Genomic DNA, 19,159 nt, shown 5'->3' on the forward strand with positions numbered 1-19,159 from the left:
GCTGACAGTGGTTACTCATGAAGTTTAATCTATTATGAGCAGTTTTATACATTATTAAATATCTTACAAGATTTTTAATGACTGCATAGCCTGTTGGTTTTTGGATGTACCACAGTTTAATTCATCAATCTCTTGTATTTTATTCACCTTCCCTTCACCCCATTGGTAACAGAGGGGTTCCCACCCTCGGGTTATAGGAATGGCCACACATCTGACACGGGACAGAAGAGACCAGTAGCAATTTATGAGTCATCCACACTCCCAGTCGAAGGGAGGACTGTGTGTGCCACACAGGATCATGGGGCTTGGGGGAGGGTCCCACCTGGGAACAGAGTGCACAAGCAGAGTCCATGGGAGGCAGGCATCCTCATAACAAGAGAGTGAGGTGACTGCTCGTTCCTGGAGAAGGGTGGGATCTGAATTTGGCTTGTTTGAATAATTTGTGAATAATAGTGAAGGCTGTCACTCATGTTAAGCAGCATGTGCTCAGTTCCCATGACAAAGAGGTTATTTCGGTTGGGATGTCTTACCTACAGCAACAGAATGGGGAGGGGAACTTGCCGTTAGGCCATTCAAGACACCCAACTTCAGATGTCAAGACAGCGCATAGCACTAAACCTTCATTTTAGGTCTTACACCACATCTGATGGTTGAAATTCTTGATATTTCATTCCCAAACACAGCCACAATGGGCTCCTTTGAACATCTATCATCTTACCTACCTCTGGTCACTTTGTTAGGATGAATTCCTCAATGCTGAACTTAAATGGGGGGAAAAAACCAACAAAACAAACACTGTTCTATAGGAAGATATATCGGCGGGGGCTATGTTCCATCCCACGTTTTCAAATATTTATATTGTAAGCAGAAAGTTCTTTTGCCTTTAACTAAATGCTTTATTATAATACCTATACATTTCTATAAAAATATGCAAACAAGACAAAAGGGTATATAATGAAAAATCAGAGTCTCCCTTACCTACTCTCAAGCCTCACTACCAGGCCTCTCCCTAAAAGCAGCCACAAATTGTTTCTGAATATATACAAGCATGACACATCTTTTAAAAAAAAATTTTTTTTTTTTGATCTAGTAAATGGGAGTATACTCTACCTGATGTGGGAACTTCATAAGATGGATGGACTAGTTTGCTAGAGCTGCTGTAACTGAATACTGGTGGCCTAAGGGACAGACACTTACTTTCTCACAGTTCTGGAAGCTAAAGAAGTGCAAGATTAACATGTCAGCAAATTTGGTTTCTCCTAAGGCCTCTCCATTTGGCTGGCAGACAGCTGCCTACTTGCTGTGTCCTCGCATGGCTTGCCCTCTATCTGTGTGCTCCCTGGGGCTTTCTCTTCCTATAAGGACACCAGTCACATCGAATTAGAGCCCCATCCTTAATGATTTTAAAATTAATCACCTCTTTCAAGGCCAACTCTCCAAATATAGTCACTTTTTTTTTTTTTTTTTTTTTTTTTTAAGATTTGAGAGAGAGCCAGCATGTGCTTGTGACAAGAGGGAGGGATAGAATCCATGAGCAGGTGCCCCCCCTGGGTGATGTGGGACTCAGGGCTTGATCTTATGATTCCGACAGCTGAAATCAAGAGTCAGGTGCTCAAATGACTGAGCCACCCAGGTGCCCCCAAATATAGTCACATTCTAAGATACTGGGAGGCCAGGGGGCCTTGACATACGGATTGGGGGGGGGGGACACAATTCAGTCTATAACAGAAGCATTATAGGTTTTATTGTTTCCAGCTTTTTACTATTACAACAACTCTATAATGAACATCACTGTAGAGAAATCTTCGTACATGTGTGAGTATATCCATAGAATAAACTCCAAGAAATAGAATTGCTGAATCAAAGGAATAAATTTGCATATATACTGCCAAATTGCAAACCTCCAAGAAGTTTTGTCAAATTCAGATTTAACCTTCCACCAATAATGCATGAGGGTAGTCATTCCCCCTCATACCCAACAAACTGGCATATTTTGAAACTTCATCTTTATTAGTCTTTAAGTAAAATTATAGCTAATTTTGAACTACTTCTTTTAATTGTTGGTGAGGTTTTAGACTGTGTACATTTTTATAATAAGAGGACTTTTCTTCCCTCTCCTGCATTTATTATACTCAACAATTAAATATTTATATTACTTTAGGGAATCAAAATTGCTAGAATGACTTCATTTGAATCTAGAGTCAGGTAATTGAAACATTGGTTCCAATATATCCAGTCCAATTTGAAGAAGTATGGCTATCCATGGCTACACAGAATACAGTCTGTTGCTGAATGAAACTGATCACTGATGGTATTTGCTGTCCATCAACAATGGCAATAAAGCCAGCCCCGTCTTTGGTGGTTAAGTATCTCTCAGTAACTAAGTTTAGTTGAAGACATTTTCCTCCACCATTTCTTTTCCAGTTGGCATGCAGGCCTGACTCAGCCTGATGTTTGCAGATTGGAAAGAAAGAAAGTAGGTGGCTTTCAATTGTAGAGTTACCTGGAAAATTGGAAAAATAAATCAAATCTAATTTTTTAAAGATTTTATTTCTTTGAAAGAGAGAGTGAAAGTGAGAGAGATCACAGGGGAGAAGAAGCAGGCTTCCCGCTGAGCAGAGAGCCTGATGTGGGGCTCCATGCCAGGACCCGGAGATCATGACCGGAGCCAAAGGCAGACACTTAACTGACTGAGCCCCCCAGGTGCCCAAATCAAATCTAATTTTTAACCTAAGACTAGTGCAGACTTAGCTTTTCTTATACACTGCCACACACAGCTTTTGGGAACCTCTGAAGTTTAAGACTCCAGGGCAGCCTCAAGATAGGCAGTTTAAATGAATGGGCAAGATGCTGGGGAAAGTTGGACATGTTTGCTATAGAACAGAACATTTTAAAAAGAAAAATTGCCTGCAGGACTTTGGTACACATGTGTTCACTGGGACAGGGGCCCCAGAGTGAAAGAGAAAATCATTCTCCTATTTTCTAGAACTATGCCAGTTTCCCAATCACCTTCCAAAAGCAACGGGAGTATTTCTGAAGAAGATACACTCACCCATTCTGTCTGCCACATGGAAATCGGGAAGGGCACATGAAGTTTGCCATGTTTCAGGAATTCATCATGTTTTTGGCAAGAGGGTGTACACATAAGGAGACCTTTTGTTAAACCACACAACTCTGATCTTGTTTATGAGCTCTAAAATTAAATTATTTCACATAAATACTCAGAAGGTAATTTTCATATTAGTCTCAATGGTCCACAGTACCACCACAAAAGATCCAGTCACAATTCATTCTGTGACATGGGAGGCCTCTCGGCTTGGTACAATATGTGACTTCGTGGGAGTTTCATGACCTACAGGCTCTCATGCATTTAAAGAAGGAAAGAGTAGCTGGATCTGTGGCAAAAGCATTTACTATTGAATCAAGGAAATACAGCAATGCAAAAGAATGAAGACCATAGTTCAGAGCTTGCAAACTCTTTCTGTGAAGGACCTAATGGTAAATATTTTAGGGTAAATATTTTAGAGACCATTGGGTCTCTGTCACAACTACTAAACTCTGCTGTTGTATCACAGAAATAGCTGTAGACAGTACATAAATGAATAGGTGTAGCCATGTTCCAATGAAACTTTATTTATAAAAACAGACAGTGGGCCAGATTTGACCTATGGGTCATAGGTTGCCAGCCCTCACTCTAGCCTACATTGATCTTTCTCTGACCTGTTTTTTTTTTTTCTTAAGATTTTATTTATTTTATTTGACAGAGAGAGAGATCACAAGTAGGCAGAGAGGCAGGCAGAGACAGAGGGGGAAGCAGGCTCCCTGCTGAGCAGAGGGCCCGATTCAGGGTTGGATCCCAGGATACCGAGATCATGACCTGAGCCAAAGGCAGCGGCTTAATCCACTGAGCCACCCAGGCGCCCCGGTATTTTCTTTTTAAACATATATAGCTACTGTATTTGCCTTTTAAAAAAAATTAACTGGACACCTGGGTGGCTCAGTTGGTTAAGCAGCTGCCTTCGGCTCAGGTCACGGTCGCGGAGTCCTGGGATCGAGTCCCGCATCGGGCTCCCAGCTCCGTGGGGAGTCTGCTTCTCCCTCTGACCTTCTCGCCTCTCATGCTCTCTCTCACTGTCTCTCTCTCAAATAAATAAATAAAATCTTTAAAAATAAATAAATAAAATAAATAAATAAAAATAAAAAATAAAAAAATTAACTTATTTAATCCTCAAAACAACTCTACTATTATTAGTTTCCCATGTCATAGATGAGAAAACTAAGGCACAAAGAGGTTGAGCAACTCTCCCAAAGTTGTACAGCCAGGTAGTGCTAGAACACGAAGTCAGGCAATCTGACCGGAGAGACCACAGCTTGCCACCTACGCCTGTGAGATTTCAAATGTGCGAAGAGCTCTCAAAAACATATCTACCCTTCCAGCCACTCCTGAAACTCTAAGTCTGGCTTATACCCAGAGCAGATTAGTTCTGCTCCTCATCCATGTAGATTTCCAGGTTAAATGCAATTCTGTATTAAACTTCTAGCAAGAGAAGCATGAGGAGATCCTGAGGGTCCCTAATCCACCCTGCATTTGGAGGTCCTCAAACGCCTCGTGAAGGCTTCTAGACCTTCATCCAGCATCTTTTCCCAGTTTGCTATAAGCCTAGAATTTACTGTGTCCCCTAAGGAATAATTTGAGACAAGACTGTGCTACCAAAATATGCCATTTAAAAAAACAGAACAGACAACAAAAAACTGCCAACTGCAAGTAAAATTAATGACTATAGAAATAAAAATTTAGCCCCAAGTTCTTCGATAACACAAAATTATGAGTCATCTGGATAAAAAGAGAGGGCGTTTGTCACTTCACGTAAAAGTATACTATCATGAGGTTTGGAATTTTTCTCTTATAAGTAAGTCTGAATAGAGCCGATAAACCCCGGACTACTGGTAGTCTCGGTACTAAGGATTTGAGTTCAATTTGAAGGTGCTGCTTGCCTAACATTCCTCGTGATTCCTTCTGCCCTCAGTATCCTACCATACTATCCAGATTTTTCTTTCAATCAAAACTTACCTCATTTGATAGGGTTAAAACCCCCATCTCATCTAATTAAAGAAGAAAAGTAAACTGAACATTCTCTTTTAGAACATGGAAATTCCCTGTGGTTGCCAGAAAGAACTTGAAATGCTTTAAGATGAAGATTATACATTCAGTCAAATCAGCAATTATAAATTAGTAGCTTTGTGCAAGGATTTAGAGTGTTAGTAGAATGAGAAAAGAGGTTATTCTCTGAAACAGCCTCTGGGAAAGCTAAGTGGGTGTTTTCATGTCCCATTCATAAAACCCAAGGACAAATCCATCAACTTTTCTATGGCCTTTATTACAGGGAAAAGAAAATCCACTGTTTCTATTTGTTAAAAGGGTTCAGCTTTCAAATCCTGGGAGAACAGAGAATGTTTGACTCTGAAGGGGCAGGATATTCTTGTATGTGAGTTAAAAAGAGAAAGATATTTTATCATGTAAATGTGTTTTGTCATTCATTAGAAAATACCACTGGAGTACTGTGGGAGAAGGGGGTCCCTAATAAGCTTGAAATTTTCATTGGCCAGCACACATATGAAAGGGAAGGGAAAGAAAAAATATGTAAAAATCTACTCTGTGCCAGACGCTGTGCTAGGAAGTTTAATATAGTTACTTAAGGAAATAGCTAATTTTAAATGTTAGGTTCTGTCTTCAAGTTCTAAAGATTGTTGATTATCATTTAAAACATTTTCTCTTATCTGTAACCATGTGTGGTAATGAACGGTAGCTAGACTTACTGTGATCATTTCACAATATACAACAAACATGGAATCATTATGCTGTACACCTGAAGCTAGTAAAATATTATATGTCAATTACATCTCAATACAAAAAATGGAAAATATTTTCCCTTGTTTCAATTGCCATTTGGAAAACTTAAATTTCAGTGTGAATGCACTGCTTTCTTTTATGTGAACACCTTTACTTCAAGCAACCCCAGAAGACATGACTGATGAAGAAGTCTCTCCGTTGCTGTAGGTCCCCATTTTACAACTGTCCAAAGAGCCATGGAAACTCGGGCATTTGGGCTGAGCAAGCCCTTCCTTTCCATCTCTCACCCCCCATTAGAAATCAGTATAGTTCTACTATGAGGGCTCTTGTGACTATGAGAAATGAGGCATGACTTTGCAAGCAGCTGGAACAAGCCCAAGAATTCATTTACATGATGATACACTGGGGTGTCGGAAGACGGTGCAGAATGGGACCCATTCTTCTCCTGACATAACTCCAAAGCAGCAGCTCACACTCCTTGTGAGGACTCCATCACATCCTTCCCAAATCCTCATTCCCCGACCAAGTCCCCTTAGGGAAACCTGGAGAGAAGCTTCAAACACCCCTAACTAGCTGCCTTGCCTCGTGCTTCCTGCCCCAATCTTGCTGAAAACTCACTTTCCTTGACTTCAGCTAATTTAGTCATCTTGTTATGTTTTCTGTGTGTCGTACATACTGGCAGCATTTGCTTGGCTGTTTGAAGTCTTTTTTTTTTTTTTTTAATTTATTTATTTATTTGAGAGAGAGAGAGAGCAGAAGGGAGGAGGCAGAGGAAGAGGGAGAAAGAGAATCTCAAGCAAACTCCATACTGAGCCTGATGCAGGGCTTGATCTCAAGACCCTGAGTTCAGGGACTGAGCCAAAACCAAGAGTCAGACATTTAACCAAATACTCCATCCAGGTGCCCATTTTAAGTCTTAAAACAAAGGCTATGGGGCTCTGACTACAATCATTTACTGAATAACTATGAAACCAAATGCCATACAGTTTACTCTGTTTAGACAATTTTTTTTTTTTTTTTTTTTTTGCACAGATCATTCAAATTCCCCCCTGTATTCTCCATAACAACCCAGTGAGGAATGGATTTGCATTCCCAGTTTACAGAAGAGGAAGGTGAGCACACAAGTTAAGTTAGAAACAGACTGGACAGGGATAATGATACAAAACTAATTAGTGACTTCTGAAACCTACTGCTCTCAGACATGAGACAATTCTGCCCAGAGTGGTCTTCATCGGAGTGATAAACATTAAAACACACGCAATTATATCCTTAGAAATTACCTTCAACTCTGGGGCACCTGGGTGGCTCAATGGGTTAAAGCCTCTGCCTTCGGCTCAGGTCATGATCCCAGGGGCCTGGGATCGAGCCCCACATCAGGCTCTCTGCTCAACAGAGAGCCTGCTTCCTCCTCTCTCTGCCTGCCTCTCTGCCTACTTGTGATCTCTGTCTGTCAAATAAACAAATAAAATCTTTAAAAAAGAAAGAAAGAAAGAAAGAAATTACCTTCAACTCACTCTTTAAACTTTACCTTTTTTAAAATCATTTTTGTAAGGATAAATTTAGATGAGCTGGTTCTTAACATTATTTTGATTACAGATCCATAGAGAATTCGACAATACTGTACACACTCCACCCAGACAAAGAGCACATGCCGTACATACAACAGTCTAGACGGCTGCCAACTTTAAGAATGTCTCTACTGACATTAGAACCCCTCTCAGTCACAGGCTAATGTTGCCGGGTCATCTCTGCAAGTGTTACCAGCAAGCCTTCCCATTGTTCACTTTGATTTTCTACTGAAGTGATACATAGCACCTCTGTTACTACATTCTGTTCATGTTGTGGGGGGAATGACTCACAATGGACTTTTCACATGCTAAATCCCCATGCCTTCAATAGTGATGTTAAAGACGATGTCACCTTTCGAACCCATCAACTGCAAAGACACAGTGTTGTTTACAGAGTCCAGAGATATAGTCCAACTTTGCTACTGCTAGTACATTTTCCCTCCTGTTGAGTCTTGACTTACTAAATACAGCATGTATCCTAAGGTACCATTTCCTAGCATAGGCCCATTCAGAGAGAAAGAGTTTGACCACAGGGCATATGAAAAATATTTAAGAGTAGCTATATACAAAAAAGCTATCTAGAATTGCATGGTGGTTAAGAACCAAAGCTTTGAAATAAGGTGGCTGAAAAGGATGACCATAGGTTCAGTCATGGTTCTGCCATTTACCTCCTATAGGACCTTGAACACTTAATCTCTGAGTTCCTTTATCTGTGAATGAGGATAATAACACACATCCTGCATGGTTCAACTTAATGTTAAATAAAACAAGATGAGAAACACACAGAGCTTGGTACATAGTAAGCACTGGATAATGGAGGCTCTTATTATGTTATTCTTAATTTTCAATGGACTTGCTATCTGGCATGATTATAAAAAACAATATTCTGGGGGCGCCTGGGTGGCTCAGTGGGCTAAGCCTCTGCCTTCAGCTCAGGTCATGGTCTCGGGGTTCTGGGATAGAGGCCCACATCAGGCTCTCTGCTCAGCAGAGAAAATATTTAAATAAATAATAATATATAAATAAATAATGAAATCTTTAAAAACAACAACAACAACAATATTCTGGTCAATAGATCGTTTCTATATTTATCATTGTTAAAAGTAAATATGTGGGATTAAATTATGGATTTTTTGCTTGTGCCTAAAAGGATTACTGATTTTTAAGGAACTAGAACACAATAAAAATTCTTAAGGATGAAAGCATAGGACCTACCCTATCTTTAATCATTTGGATAGAGCCTCTGGGCTTAGGATTACTATAATAAATATGAACCATCATTACTATATAACAGATGTGTAGAAATAAATAGCAAGAGAGGTTTCCAGATGATAAAATATCAACTACTCTTTTATCATTGTACAATATTCTGTGATACATCCTTTGATTAAGAAGTCCTATGAAAGATGTATTTTTAAAAAGATGCTAAGAAAGTATAGGGAAAGGGTGATTGGGTTATGAACATTGGGGAGGATATGTGTTGTGGTGAGTGCTGTGAAGTGTGTAGGCCTGACGATTCACAGACCTGTATTCCTGGGGCAAATAATACATTATATGTTAATAAAAAATTTTTTTAATAGAACATTAAAAAAAAATGAACGAAAGTAGTGGATACTCAATGAATGCTTATTGAATTCAAGACCAAACTGAAAACCAGACTTACATTCATTCTTTTATTATGTCTCACGACTTCCTAGCAGGACAAAGATTATATGCCAACTTAACGTTTGAGGCAACTGTGAGTTAAAAGCCTTAATTTGGGGATGCCTGGGTGGCTCAGTGGGTTAAAGCCTCTGCTTTTGGCTCAGGTCATGATTCCAGGGCCTGGGATGGAGCCCCGCATCGGGCTCTCTGCTCAGCGGGGAGCCTGCTTCCCTCTCGTTCTCTGCCTGCCTCTCTACTTGTAATCTCTGTCTGTCAAATAAATAAATAAAATCTTAAAAAAAAAGTATATTAGCAAAAAAAAAGGCTTAATTTGCCAACGTACATACTAGTTGTGAAAAGTAGTGACTAGAACATCAGCATTCCAACCTTGGCCTAACTTCAAAACCCATGCTGTTTTTACCATCGACTGCTACCTGCCAAACTTTATAATGAAATATATATAATTTTCAAACCAGTCAGGAACTCTGCTTATGAAAGGTCTTATCTTCTCCATTATCAATCTGATAACCTCCTGGAGGGGTGGGGAGAAGGTGGCCAAGTTGAAGAAAAAATATAAAGAAGGTAGTATCTCTTGAATATATAGAGTGATTTCAACTTCAAAAAATAGAAAATAAAAATATCAAATGAAACTCTGATCTGAGACAACAATTAAAATATGTTACACCCTTTTTCTGGCTTCTTATGTGGGTTCATATGAACGCGCTGCCATCCCAAACTAATTAGAAGACCAGTTGCAAGCCTCCCTCGGCAGTTTGATTACTTACTAATTTGAATGAAACCCTGCCAAGGACACATGAAAACTATATAAATCAAGAAAATCGCTCCAATTTTAATGAATCATATCTTTTATAGGAGATAAGCCACAGTTGAAAGTGAGTTTACGTGCCAGTTAAAGAAGCTATAATCATAAGCAAGTAGTCTGAGCCTAGAATGAATTTTAATCAATCTAGGATCATTGCCTTTTCATCTGTGCAAACAAAAAAAAAAAAAAAGAAAAAACTTTTTATGTACTTATTGCCAAGACTTTGGGAAAAAATTAAAAGTATTGAAATTCAAGGACTAGCGTAGAAATTCAGCATCAACTGGCAATCTAACTTGGACTATTAATTCAGGCACTTTCATAGGTGCTGCTAATAATAGTTACCAGCTCAGCCCTTGAAGTGTCACCTGTATAGCCAAGCAGATCAATAAAAGATATTTATGAGTTTGCTACATTTCATAGAACACAGAGAATGAAGAAATATAGTGGACTTAATTGATTTTACCATCTCAATACCCCCAGGTTTCTCAAACTAGTACCAGATCATGTAGCTATAGAAGCTATCTGCCTTAATGTTTCTATTAAGACCAAGTTGTCAACAAGACCCACTAGTGTAGCTACAGAAGGAAGTATAAGCTATTTTGGAAATAATAACCAAGTCCTAGTTCTTGCTTCTTAGAACTGAACTGAATCTACAGTTCTGTCCTAGACATTTTGCACTCGTCAAATCCATTCTTGTGTCTTTTTATTAATGTGCTCTGTTACCACTGGTGAGTGCTCCTTGGTTTCCTTACCTGCTGCTACAGAAAATTCTTTTACATCCTGTTGGCTATTGCCACGGCTACAAAAAAGAAAAGCTATATGTATGTAACATTAACCCTTTGATAGCTAATGTATGTTTTTGTTTGCTGTGCCTTGTTATGGCTGCTTTTTTGTGCTAATAAAGTATATTTGGGCTAAAAAAAAGAAAAGGTGGGGGGGAGTATAATGTCTAAAGGTAAAATAATGAAAGTTAAGGTTCAGTTATAAAAGCCAAGAAAAGTGTCCAGGTGCCTTGATTTATGGCACCGTGTAAGATAATCACTAACAGAAATAGATCAGTTAGGAAGCCTCAAACAAAGCAAAAACCTCTCTCAACTTCAGTCTTTTCTCCTATGTGTAGCTATATATGAAATTCTCACTTTACAAAGCACAGACATGCTTGGTGCTAAAATGACTGTTAACTAAAACCAAGTCCTAGCACTCTGCCTCTGAACATAACAGGGCAATGAAGACTTGTGAAATGGATAGTGTGCTTACATTAACTTGCACCAGAAGTCAACACATAGGGAGAGATCATTAGAGCTTAAGAAACGTCCTTCCCATAGCTGCTTAGGCATTTACTTTTCCTTGATCTTACTTTTTAAGTTACAAAAGCACTAAAGAATGTTTGGAAAATAAAAATCATTATCCACATTGCTGCACCTTAAAACTATCATCATGTGTTGGGGCGCCTGGGTGGCTCAGTGGGTTAAGCCGCTGCCTTCGGCTCAGGTCATGATCTCAGGGTCCTGGGATTGAGTCCCGCATTGGGCTCTCTGCTCAGTGGGGAGCCTGTTTCCTCCTCTCTCTCTCTCTGCCTGCCTCTCTGCCTACTTGTGATCTCTCTCTGTCAAATAAATAAATAAAATCTTTAAAAAAAAAAAAACTATCATCATGTGTCATATTCTCGCCTGGTCTTGTTTCTTCACGTATACAAAACCCTCTATTTTACACCCGCAGGAATATATTACATGTACCTTGCTTTTTTTTTCCCCCCTCTCCACCAAAATATTTATGGGAGGTGCTTTCATCTTGGTATTTGGAGTGTGATAGAAAGATGACAAGGTAGGAGGACCCTAAATTCATCCCCTCCCACAGATACAACTAGGTAACACTCACATCAGTAGAAATAACCTTCGGACTGTCAGAAGGTCCGAAGAGATCTCCACAGCTAAATGTAGAGAAGAGGCCACACTGAAGAAGGTAGGATGGACAGAGGTGCAGTCAGGAGCTGAACTGACCCGCAGGACTGTCCACAGGAGGGAGCAACACCACAAGCATGGAGAAGGAAAGGAACGGACCCCCCAACCAGGCACCCAGGCCTGGTAACCCCCATTCGGAAGACAAATCCCCACAACAGTTGGCTATGAAAACCAGAGAAACTTAACTTCTCAAATTCTTATAATCATTGGAGCTTCACTCCTGGAACTTTAAAATCAGTAGCTCAGCTCTGAGAGAGCCAAGAGAGCAAGAAGAAACTGAGTCCACACCCTTAAGAGACAGCACAACAAAGAGCCCTACTGAGATACAGCATAGACGCCACAGTTGAAAAATATCCAATATATAGAGGAAGGAATTTTTTTTTCTAAAATTTTTAAATCCAGTAATCTCTACACCCAATGTGGGGCTCAAACCCATGATCCTGAGATCAAGAATCACATGCTTTTCCTACTGAGCCAGCCAGTGCCCAGGGAGGAAAGTTTCATTAATAACCTCAGAGTATGTGCTAGAGGGGCAGACATCTCTGGGAGACTATTCCAAGAAATGAAGAACCGGTAGATGCATTTTCCTCTGCACCACCCCTTTCCCCAGCCTATACTGAAGCACACCTACAGGAACTAGTGCAGTACAAGCATTCTCTACCTAACTTGCCAAAAGCATGACCTGCCCCTACATTCCTCTGCAGGTGTGCTCCCTCTAACCCAGAGAGGCAGGAATACATCCAAAGTGGGGGAATAAGCATAGCACTGTGCAAGCAGCCCCAGTACTCCAAAGTGACTCCTGCCCCTGGGGAGAGGGAAGGATAACCACACATACCACCAGTTCAACTGCAGCCCTATAAGTGGCCTCTGATCTGAATGCAGGCTCTACCTACCAGTGAAAAACTCCCAGAGGAGAACACAAGGAGAGCATCCTACAGTTCAGAGTGACCACAGCTCTGCCAAACACCTGGTCTGACCCAACTCAAGCATAAGGTGACCCTCACTGGCCTATTAACACCACAGAGCCCAAACACTGCTCACAACAGGAAAAGAGAGCCATTGCAGAACTAGACTAAGGCAAATGCAGTTCAGCCACAACAGTAGGGCACACCCAACACACACTAGAAACAGATATGAAGCACCAGATTCTAGGGGATGCTGTACTACAGGGCACTACAGGACCCCTTCTTCATAAGGCTACTGCTTGCCAGAAGAGGAGATGTAGCTGATTTTCCTAACACACAGAAAATTAGACAAAATGAGGAGAAACGGAATATACCCCAAATTAAAGAAGAGGACTAAAACACAGCAAAAGAGAAATGAAACATATATAAGTAAAATGACTGATAGAGAACTTAAAGTAATGGTCATAAAGATACTCACTGGACTTGATAAAAGAGTGGAGGACATCAGTGAGACCCTTAACAGAGAGGAAACCTTAAAGGAACCAATTGGATGAAGAACTAAATATCGGAAATTAAAAATACACTAGATGAGTAAATGGCAGACTAGAAAAAGCAGAAGGAAAAAAGAAATAATAACTGAAAACTTCCTGAATCTGAGGAAGGAAACAGAAATCTAGATCCAGCAGGCACAGACAGCCTCCAACAAAATCAACACAAGGTCCACATCAAGACACATAGTACTTAAGATGATAAAAAATAGTGATGGAGAATTTTAAAAAGCAGCAAGAGAAAAAAAACAAAAACGTTACAAATAAGGGAAATCCCATAAGGCAATCACCTTTTTTTTTTTAGCAAACTTTGAAGGCCAGAGGGAGGGACATGATATATTCAAAGTGCTGAAAAAAAACAACTGCAACCAAGAATATCCAACAAGTCCTTCATTCAGAATAGAAGGGAAGATAAGAGTTTCCCAGACAAACAAAAGTTAAAGGAATTAATTACCATGAAATCAGCCTTACAAAAAAGGATTGAAGGGGATTTTTTTCAGTGGAAAGAAAGGACTGTAGGCAAGAACAGGAAAAGCAGGGACCACAAGAGCCGTAAAATTAACTATATCTACAAAAATCAGTTAAGGGTTCATTGAACGCGGGACTAGATCTTTGGATTGCTGTCTTCTTCTCAACCCAAGCCAGGCCCACACATAAGCAACGATGTCTAAGGGACCTGCAGTTGGCATTGATCTTGGCACCACCTACTCCTGCGTGGGTGTCTTCCTAGCATGGGAAAGTGGAAACAATTACCAATGATCAGGGAAACCAGACCACCCCAAGTTATGTCGCCTTCACAGACACCGAACGATTGATTGGTGATGCTGCAAAGAACTAAGTTGCGATGAACCCCACCAACACAGTTTTTGATGCCAAACGCCTGATTGGACGGAGATTTGATGATGCTGTTGTCCAGTCTGATATGAAGTATTGGCCTTTCATGGTGGTGAATGATGCTGACAGGCCCAAGGTCCAAGTAGAATACAAGGGAGAGACAAAAAGCTTTTATCCAGAGGAGGTGTCTTCTATGGTTTTGATGAAAATGAAGGAAATCGCAGAGGCTTATCTTGGGAAGACTGTTACCAATGCAGTTGTCACAGTACCTGCGTACTTCAATGATTCTCAGCGTCAGGCTACCAAAGATGCTGGAATTATTGCTGGTCTCAATGTACTTCGAATCATCAATGAGCCAACTGCTGCTGCTTTTGCTTATGGCTTAGACAAAAAAGTTGGAGCTGGCACTTTAGATGTGTCAATCCTTACTATTGAAGATGGGATCTTTGAGGTTAAGTCCACAGCTGGAGACACCCACTTAGGTGGAGAAGCCTTTGACAACCGAATGGTCATCCATTTTACTGCAGAGTTCAAGCGCAAACATAAGAAAGATATCAGTGAAAACAAGAGGGCAGTTCTTCGTCTCCGTACTGCTTGTGAACGTGCTAAGCGTACACTTTCTTCCAGGACCCAGGCCAGTATTGAGATTGATTCTCTGTATGAAGGAATTGACTTCTATATCTCTATCACTCGTGCCCGGTTTGAAGAATTAAATGCTGACCTGTTCCGTGGCACCCGGGGCCCTGTAGAGAAAGCTCTTCGGGATGCCAAGTTAGACAAGTCTCAGATCCATGATATTGTTCTGGTGGGTGGTTCTACCCATATCCCCAAGATTCAGAAACTTCTCCAAGATTTCTTCAATGGAAAAGAACTGAATAAGAGCCTCAACCCTGATGAAGCTGTTGCTTATGGTGCAGCTGTCTAGGCAGCCATCCTTTCTGGAGACAAATCTGAAAATGTTCAAGACTTGCTGCTGTTGGATGTCACTCCACTTTCTCTTGGCATTGAAACTGCTGGAGGAGTCATGACTGTTCTTATCAAGCGGAATACTACCATTCCTACCAAACAGACACAGGCCTTCACTACCTACTCCAACAACCAGCCTGGTGTGCTTATTCAGGTGTATGAAGGTGAGAGTGTTCCATGACCAAGGACAACAATCTACTTGGAAAGTTTGAACTCACAGGCATACCTCCTGCTCCTCGTGGTCTCCCTCAGATTGAGGTCACTTTCGATATTGATGCTAATGGTATCCTCAATGTCTCTGCCATGGATAAGAGCACAGGAAAAGAGAACAAGATTACCATCACTAATGACAAGGGCCACTTGAGCAAGGAAGATATTGAGCACATGGTCCAGGAAGCTGAGAAGTACAAAGCTGAAGATGAGAAACAGTGGGACAAGGTGTCTTCCAAGAATTCACTTGAGTCTGACGCATTCAACATGAAAGCAACTGTTGAAGATGAAAAACTTCAGAGCAAGATAAATGATGAAGACAAACAGAAGATTCTTGACAAGTGCAATGAAATCATCAACTGGCTTGATAAGAACCAGACTGCAGAGAAGGAAGAATTTGAACACCAGCAGAAAGAGTTGGAGAAAGTCTGCAACCCCATCATCACCAAGCTGTACCAGAGTGCAGGGGGCATGCCAGGAGGAATGCCTGGAGGTGGTGGAGCTCCTCCCTCTGGTGGTGCCTCCTCTGGGCCCACCATTGAAGAGGTTGACTAAACCAATTTGAGAATAAATAGGTTGAGCATTGTTCCACACACAATATTCAAAGGACCCAAATTTGTAGCAAATTCCATGGCAGTTGTAATATTGAGCTGCTATAGCAAAAAAACTGGGCATTCTTGATACTTGAATATGGAATATGTGCACAGGGAAAGGAAATAAACATTGCACTTTATAAGCACTGTATTGTTAAGTGGAAAATGCAATGTCTTAAATAAAACTGTATTTAAAATTGGCACCAAAAAAAAAAAAAAAATCAGTTAAGGGACTCACAAAATGAAGGGATGTGAAGTTGGACATTGTATACCTAAAATGCTGGTAAGAGAGGAATAAATAATTAGTGCTTTTAGAATGGGTTCAAACTTAAGCAACCATCAACATAATGTAGACTGTTATATGCAGAGGATGTTATATGTAAACCAGAGGATGTTATATGTAAACCAAATGGTAACCATAAATAAAAAGACTGGTTAGAGATATGCAAAAAGAACAGTAATCCAAGTTTATCACTAAAGAAAGACAGCAAACCATTAGAGAAGAGAGCAAGAGAAGGAAGAGAAGGAACTACAAAAATAACCCTAAAACAAGTAACAAAATGACAATAAGTATGTATCTATCAATAATCACTCTGAGAGTTGCCTGGGTGGCTCAGTCAGTTAAGTATCTACCTTCAGCTCCGGTCATGATCTCAGGGTCCAGGTATCAAGCCCCACATCCAGTTCCCTGCTTATCAGGGAGTCTGCTTCTCCCACTCCCCCTATCCTTTCCCACTCCCACTCATGTATCCTCTCTCTCAAATAAAAATTGTTAAAAAAAATAATCACTTTGAATGTAAATGGACTAAATGCTCCAATCAAAAGACATAGGGTGACAGAATATGCTGCCTACAAGACTAATTTCAGATTTAAAGACACCTGCAGACTGAAAGTAAAGGATGGAAAGCATTTATGATGTCAATGGAAGTGAAAAGATAGGGTATCAATACTTATATCAGACAAAATAGACTTTAAAACAAGACTAGACTAACAAGAGACCAAAAAAAGGACACTGCATAATCATAAAGGAAACAATCCAACAAGAAGATGTAACAATTATAAATATTTATGAACCTAACATGGGAACACCCAAATACATGACAGTTAATAACAGTTAATAACAAACAAAGGAACTAGTAGTGATACAATAAATGTAAATATCCATTTACAGAAATGGACAGATCATCCAAACAAAAATTAACAAGGAAACGGTGGCTTTGAATGACACATTGGACCAGATGGATCAAACGGAACATTTCATCCTAGTACAGCAGAATACACAATCTTTTCAAGTGCACATGGAACATTCTCCAGTATAATCACATATTAGGCCACAAAACAAGTCTCAACAAATTCAAAAAGACTGAAGTCTTAACATCCATCTTTTTTTTTTTTTTAAGATTTTATTTATTTATTTGACAGGGAGATACTGAGCACAAGTAAACAGAGTGGCAGGCAGAAGGAGAGAGAGAGAAGCAGGCTCTCTGCTGAGCAGGGAGCCTGATGTGGGACTCAATCCCAGGACCCTGGAATCATGACCTGAGCAGAAGGTAGCCACTTAACCAGTTGAGCCACCCTGGCACCCACCATGCATCTTTTCTAATCACGACATTATGAAACTAGAAATCAACCACAAGAAAAAAATCTGAAAAGGGCACAAATACATGGAAGTTAAATAATATTCTACTATACAATGAATGAGTCAACAACAACAACAAAAAAAAACAAAACAAACAAACAAAAAAAAAAAAACGAGGAAGCCAGAAAATATACTGAGGCAAATAAAAATGGAAACACAATTGGCCAAAATCTTTAGATGCAGCACAAGCTCTTCCAAGAGGAAAATTTATAGTAATGCCAGCCTACCCTAAGAAAACAAATCTCAAATAAACAACCTAACTTTACACCTACAAGAAGAAAAAACAAAACCCACAACCAGTAGAAGGAAGAATATAATAAAGATTAGGGCAGAAATAAACAAAATAAAAACTAAAAAATGCATTACAAGAGATCCATGAAACCAGGAGCTAGTGCTTTGGGGAAATAAAAACAACAACAACAAAAAAAAACAAACAAAATTGATCAACTGTTAGGTCAACAAAACTGATCTAACTGTTAGATGCATACACACACACATACACAAAGACTCATATAAAATTCAGAAATGAAAGGAGAAACACTTGTCAACACCTCGGAAATACAAAGGATTAGAAGAGGATTTTTGAAAAATTCTACGCCATTAAATTCAACAAGCTAGAAGAAATGGATAAATTCCTAGAAACATAACTTCGAAAACACAGTCAGAAAGAGATAGAAAATAGGAACAGATGAATTATCAGCAATGAAAATGAATCAGGAATCAAAAAAGAAAATGAATCAGGAATCAAAAAACTCCAAATAAGTAAAAGTCCAGGACTGTATCTTTTCACAGCTGAATTCTACCAAACATTTAAAGAAGAGTTAATATCTATTCTTCTCGAATAATTTCCAAAAAAAAAAAAAAAAGGAAGTAAAACTTCCAAATTCATTGTACAAGGCCAGCATTACCCTGATACCAAATCCAGATAAAGACATTAAAAAAATAAAAATAAAAAGGAGAAAAAGAGAGAGAGAACTACAGGCCAATATCTCTGATGAACATAGTGAAAAATCCTCAACAAAATATTAGCAAATCAAATCCAACAATACATTTTAAAAAGCACTCACTGGGACACCTGGGTGGCTCAGTTTGTTAAGCGGCTGCCTTCGGCTCAGGTCATGATCCCAGCATCCTGGGATCGAGTCCCACATTGGGCTCCTTGCTTGGCAGGGAGCCTGCTTCTCCCTCTGCCTCTGCTTGCCACTCTGTCTGCCTGTGCTTGCTCTCGCTTCTCTCTCTATGACAAATAAATAAATAAAATCTTTTTAAAAAAATAATAAAAATTAAAAATTAAAAAGCACTCACCATGATCAAGTGGGATTTATTCCCAGAATGTAAGGATGGTTCGATTTTTATAAATCAATCAACATGATACATTACATCAATAAGGGAAAGGATAAAAACCATATGATCATTCCACTAGATGCAGAAAAAACCATTTGACAAGGTATAACATCCATTTGTGATTTTTAAAAAAAAAAAAAAAACCCTCAACAAAGTAGGTTTAGAGGGAACATACCTCAACATAAGGCCATATATGGAAAAATCCATAGCTAACATCATACTCATTGGTTGAAAAAAACAGAAACCTTTTCCCCCTAAGGGACAAGACAAAAG

At 39.6% G+C, this 19,159-nt stretch overlaps 1 pseudogene; it reads left to right on the plus strand.

Moving 5' to 3' along the window:
• Positions 1-13,963: 13,963 nt before the first annotated feature.
• On the plus strand, positions 13,964-16,049 carry LOC123387633 (annotated as a pseudogene).
• Positions 16,050-19,159: the final 3,110 nt, after the last annotated feature.

The sequence above is a fragment of the Mustela putorius genome, unplaced genomic scaffold (assembly GCF_011764305.1).
Source record: "Mustela putorius furo isolate JIRA1106 unplaced genomic scaffold, ASM1176430v1.1 tig00003858_pilon_pilon_pilon, whole genome shotgun sequence".
Lineage (NCBI taxonomy): Eukaryota > Metazoa > Chordata > Mammalia > Carnivora > Mustelidae > Mustela > Mustela putorius.